A 6,045-nucleotide genomic window follows, 5' to 3' on the forward strand; every position below is an offset into this window, starting at 1 on the left:
GCCAGACTGATTCAAACTGACAGAAACTGCATAAGAGCATCTCTGATCACATGACACATCGAACCTTGAAGTGGATGGGCTACAGCAGCCAAGACCAAGATATTTGTTGCAATAGCTGAAATATTCAGACATACACAATTGCCCTTCAGTAAAACATTCAACATCAAAGCATAACACAGCAAAAATCATTGAGAATATATCAGAACGTCTACAAATTTATAGATGAAAACTTAATCTCAGGACAACCAAACAAGGAACATTGTCTATTTTTGAAATTCTTAAACCCAGTCCAAAAAAACCTGTCTCTAGATTTCTGCTTTGAAGTGCCAGAATACATTATACATACCAGCCTCTGCATAGTACTGGTGTATGACATAGACCTCTGTGTAGTGGAAGGTAGACCTCAGCAGTAATATCTCCTTTGACTCACTGCTGGTGCAGCCCGGCACATCTCTTCAGGCCAACACTCACCCATGCCCCTGCACTGCTGCCACCACTGTGGGCACAATATTACTTCCAGGGAAAAGGGAAGCAGGGAAGAAATCCCATCCAGCAGGAGCTATGACCTGATACGCTACTTATTGTCCATTGAACAATATAGGGCAGCCTGTAGTATAGTGGTTAAGATACATGACTGGGTCTGCAAGGTCGGTGGTTCGATCTCTGGTGGAGCCACAATAAGATACATACAGCCATTGGGCCCTTGAGCAAGGCCCTTAACCCTGCATTGCTCCAGGGGAGGATTGTCTCCTGCTTAGTCTAATCAACTGTACGTCGCTCTGGATAAGAGCATCTGCCAAATTCCATAAATGTAATGAACAAGAACATGGAAACACACCCAAACACCCATCAGCATTGTCCTATATATTCATGAAAGACTTCATATTTGTGAAGTGGTTTTCTTTCTTTTTTGCTCTTGGGTGCACCTCAAGAGTAGCATCTAGTAGACATCTAAGCCAAAGCTGCTCTTCATCCCTCATAGAGCATCCTTACTACAAGAACTCTCAGTCACCGTTGATGGTGCTACAGCGACTGCCTCCAGCTCTGCTAGGAGCTGGGGGTAGTCCTGGACGAAGTTGCAGTAACATCACAGTCCTGCAGGTTCCTTCTATACAGGAGGATTTGACCATACCCGACCACATATTCCACACAACTACTCATCCAGGCTATGGTAATCTCCAGACTAGATTACTGCAACTCACTACTTGCAATGCCAGCCTACACCATCCAGCTGCTACAGCTCATCCAGAAGGCTGCGGCTCGACTCATCTTCAACCTTACAAAGTTTTGATATGTCACGACCCTGCTACAGCAGTCACTCCACTGGCTACCAGTTGCTGCTAGAATCAGATTCAAAGATCTGACTCTGGCCTATGATGCAGCCACCAAGACGGCCCCTCCCTATCTACAAGACATTTGTGGCTCTCAAAAAGATCCATTCATGCAGGTTATAATTTCATTTCAAAAGTGCTTTGACTCATATTATAATCCTTAGTTTGAATTTTTTCAGATGTAACCCAGTCTATAACTTGCACACAGATGCATTTATGGGCTTTGGAGTCCTCTGACTATCCAACTTGAGTCCATCTTTTCAATTTAACGTCACCATCATGTTCATCGTGCAATAAACATTTTAAAAGATATAAACATTAGAAAATAATAAATTTGTCTTAAGTGTCACACCCACTGCTGAGAGACAAGACCACAAAGGCAAGAAACCGTAAAAACTTCCTGACAAGGGCTAAGTAATCATTATCCTAATCACCATCAATTATAACTAATCCACATGAATGACGACAAGGCAAAGTTGTGTCAGTGAAAGGAATACACAGCAATTCTGGCAGCTGAGAATGTGTGAAAAGTGAGTTTTCATTTGGCCACAGATTTGTTCATAAGCTTAGCTCACCTTGCATATTTACAGTACATATAATTGACTTGCTAAACTGGGTTGCTGAGGTGACTCAGATGAAGTATGTGGCTTTAGGCACCTGCTTGTCATTTCCCATCCCATAACTGTTCTGACACACATTTTCCTTGCGTCACATAACTTTATTCCATCTTTTCAAATTAAAGCCACCAGTTAACCCAGAGGTTCTAATCACAAGGCAATTTGGGGACAAATGTAAATAAATCATGATTGTTTTGCAAAGGACAAATAAATGTTTGTCACTGATAATACATATTACATATGTTTACATATTTCAGGTATACTCTCAGTGAGCACTTTATTAGGTAGACCTGTACACCAGCTTGTTGAAGCAAATGTTTAATCAACCAATTATGTGGCAGCAACTAAATGCATAAAAGCATGCAGACATGGTCAAGAGGTGTTTTTCAGACCACATGTCAGAATGGGGAGGAAATGTGATCTGTGATATTCATCTATCTTTGACCATGGAATGATTGTTAGTGCCAGATAGGGATAGGGATTGTCCTGGGATTGTCATGCACAACAGTCTCTAGAGAATGGTGTGAAAGACAAAAAAACATCCAGTGAGCAGCAGTTCTGCAGGCAAAAATGCTTTGCTAATGAGAGAGGTCAGTGGAGATGGTGACAGTAACACAAATAACTACACATTACAACAGTGGTATGCAGAAGAGCATCTCTGAACACACAAGCGTCAAACCTCTTAAGTAAATATGCTACAGCAGCAGAACCATATGTCAAAAAATAAGTGTAATAAATACCTAATAAAGTACTCCGTGAGTGTATATGGTAGACGGCAGGGATCACAAAAGTGTCGACATTAGTGTTTAAGGGTTAAATATTTGCTTTAAAGCAGGTCGCTGGGAATACAGGTTGCTGGCACTCAGTGGAAAGCTAGCCTTGAACGAAGTTGAATTAGTCTTGCTACCTGTAGCAACCTGCTGTCATTATTTTGGGTGAAGAGATATATAATTCTGGCATATGTTTTCTAGATGGCTTATCAGGGGAAATCAAATACTGATCTTGTGCTCAATCTCAGAACACACTTCGAGAGTAGCCACGTCATCTCTTAAATTGTAGTACTTCTAAATCTCCTTGTGAACCTTTGATTAAAATGCAGGCTACCTCCCGAACTCGCAGTGATTTGTCAAATTAGTCCACACCAGGTAGCTCGAACTACAGGAGGAAAATTCCTCTTGATTTCAGCTTTAGCGCCACTCACACACAACCTCAGCTCAGCTCAGCACACAGCTCTGAGCCTTTGGTACACTCCACGCGACGTGGACAGCGCAACTACGCGTTCGTTATAGGGGTGTGCGGAGACACTATTTTCTGTATGTGGACTAGAGCCTCTCAAAGCTGTATCTATATTTGTATGCGGAATGCGAGTGGGTACATTCAAATCTGTCATTTATTGTGCGCAACAACTTATCGTTTGTAGGCAATAAAATTAGCCAATTTTCACCATCCACATAGCCATAACATTCCCCAGCAGGTTCTCATCAGTGAATAATGTATCCACGTTATTTTCATGATGTATTTCCAGTTTATGGAGGGTCAACCCCCATTCCTGAGAACAATAAATATTTCGTTCGCCACTGGCCACACAGAAAAAACGTTCTTTTGACTTACCGTATTTATTGAAGCGTGTTATTATAAAAGCCTGAAATCTTTATTTGTGTTGCAAGTTGTAACTTCTTAACCTCGTTACTTTATCCCAACAATAAACATTCATTCAAATCGTAAAACATGCTACACGCATGCATGATTTTTATTTTTTTTTTCAAGTTTGGCGTTAGGTGGCGTACTAGCACAAAAGCTTGACAATTACGAAGTATCAGTATGCTGTAACGACACTAGAAATTCAGAAAACCTCAATTACTCAATTATTCCTCAAATATATAATAACCTCAGGTTTACACATATACACAATGGTTGGACAAATCACATAGAAAATATTTTCAAATAAATAGAATAATATTCATAAAACGTGATCGTAAATATTCAGTTGTACACTTTTTGCATTCTTGACATAATTTATACCGAACCCTCTTCTGGGAGACCTACCGTCCTGTAGATCTACAGTCTCCAACCTTGACAGACCACACCTCATTCAACAGCCAAAGATCTTGTTGAACTGCTAATTAGTAGAATCGGGTGTGGAAAATATTGGTGGAAATGAAAACCTACAGGATGGTTTGTGCAGGAATAGGGTTGGGCAGCCCTGCCCTAAAGGCCATTGCATCGAAGCTTTAAAAACGGTAGGCAATAGTTGTGACGCAGTAGATCGGCACACCTGCAACAGACAGACAAACAGAATAGAATGAGCTCAATGAGGAAACATCAGTTAATGTTGAGCAATGGTATTGATGGGAGTTGAAGTCCATTGTTAAGAGTTGTAAGTGAACTGTAGAATATACTGTATACGAGAACCCCAGAGTGGTTGCGCAACAGTTTGCTTGCTGAGCTCACCACGAAGATGTAGTCCTTGGGCCAAACCCCAAAATTGGACGATTTGGTACCATCTGGGTGGGCAAATTCTAGATGTGATTTTTTTAGTCCTATACATCCCTAGATTATGTTTTGATATGATAGACCTTTTGGTTTGGCAGCTTATTAGTGGTTATCACCTCCTAAAGGTATGGACTGCTTTTGTTCAAAACCGGAGTTTTGCCAAAAAAAGTCCCCTGCCATATTTTGCTCCCCTTCGCATGATTCGCTTGTAGGTCGGGCTGTGGGGGTGCTAGAGACACCCCCACACTGTGGTTATTGTTATGTGCCTGAGTCTCCTAAACATGTAGAGATCAACCCCGAGTCGATCAGACCTTCCTAGGCCGAGCTATGGTCACTTTTCCGCACCTACCCCCTACCGGTGAATGCCTCATTGTTGCGGTTTTCCAGAGGTATTGTGCGGTAGGTGCGGGAAAGTTACCATAGCTCAGCGTAGGAAGCTCTGATCGACTCGGGGTTGGTCTCTGCGTGTTCAGGAGACTCAGGCGCATAACGAACATGTCTCTATCAACCACAGCCCAACCACAGCCCGAGCTACGAGCAAATAACGCGAAGGGGAGCAAAATATAGCAGGGGACTTTTTTTGGCTCCACCAGAAAAGTTAAAAAGGGTAAAACATTTTACCTAATAGATATCACCATGAAACTTCCTCAGTTGGTTACTTGCAATATTATTTTTTGTATTAAAAGTTTTCTGAATTTTTATGTTCAATAGGCAAATGCTGAGCAATGGTTTGCTATCATACTAATGTAAATTAAGTCCACACTAACAGATTGCTGGTACGTCTAAGATATCTGTATATACTTCACATCAGCAACTCTGTGAAATATGTAAATTATTTGCCTTCTAAACCAACCTCAAAGGTCTTTGAAAAGCTGTGAAATAAAATTCCAAATCTCATTTCAAGCCTTAAAACCTGAAAATTGCTTTTTTTCCCCTTCTTTTTTTAACCATAGTTAAATTGGGTGTAGTTAAAAGTTGATATTTATGCATTTACATTTACAAAATGCATGTTAAGCTTCACTGTTTCCTGGAATACTTTTGTTGCATTTACTATATCTTACTTTTGCACCAGTAAATTTGGTGCCTGGCAGAGGTATATGGCCTGATAATCCTTACAAGATATTACAGAGCTATCTTTTTTTAGCTGTCCGACAGGCTAACGCCAAGGTTTTTAATTGACACAAAATGATAGCCAGTGGAGGGAGATGAAAGATCAGGTTGTAGATCAGACAAGCAGCAGAATTCTTGGATGGACTGCAGAGGTCTGATGGCAAGGACATGGAGGCCAGCAAGCAGTACTCCAGATTGGAGATTATCAGAGCCTGGACTAAGAGCTGGTTACGCTTTCACTTTGTATTATAGTCAGCGAGAATAAAGTGTAACCTCTGTGAAATACTCATTTAAATATGGCATACTTTTAAAGCAGGTGTCCCCACACAAAGGACCATTATTTGTTGTTTCATACAATTATTTTTATAATCACAATGATCGTAATATTACCCTGGTTATGTGAATGATATCCTGTCAAGACTCGTGTCGACATTGCACCAAGCACAAAGCTTAAAAACGGTTGTGAATTACTTATAAACAGATGACAATAATTG

Source organism: Conger conger, chromosome 10 (assembly GCF_963514075.1).
Source record: "Conger conger chromosome 10, fConCon1.1, whole genome shotgun sequence".
Classification (NCBI taxonomy): domain Eukaryota; kingdom Metazoa; phylum Chordata; class Actinopteri; order Anguilliformes; family Congridae; genus Conger; species Conger conger.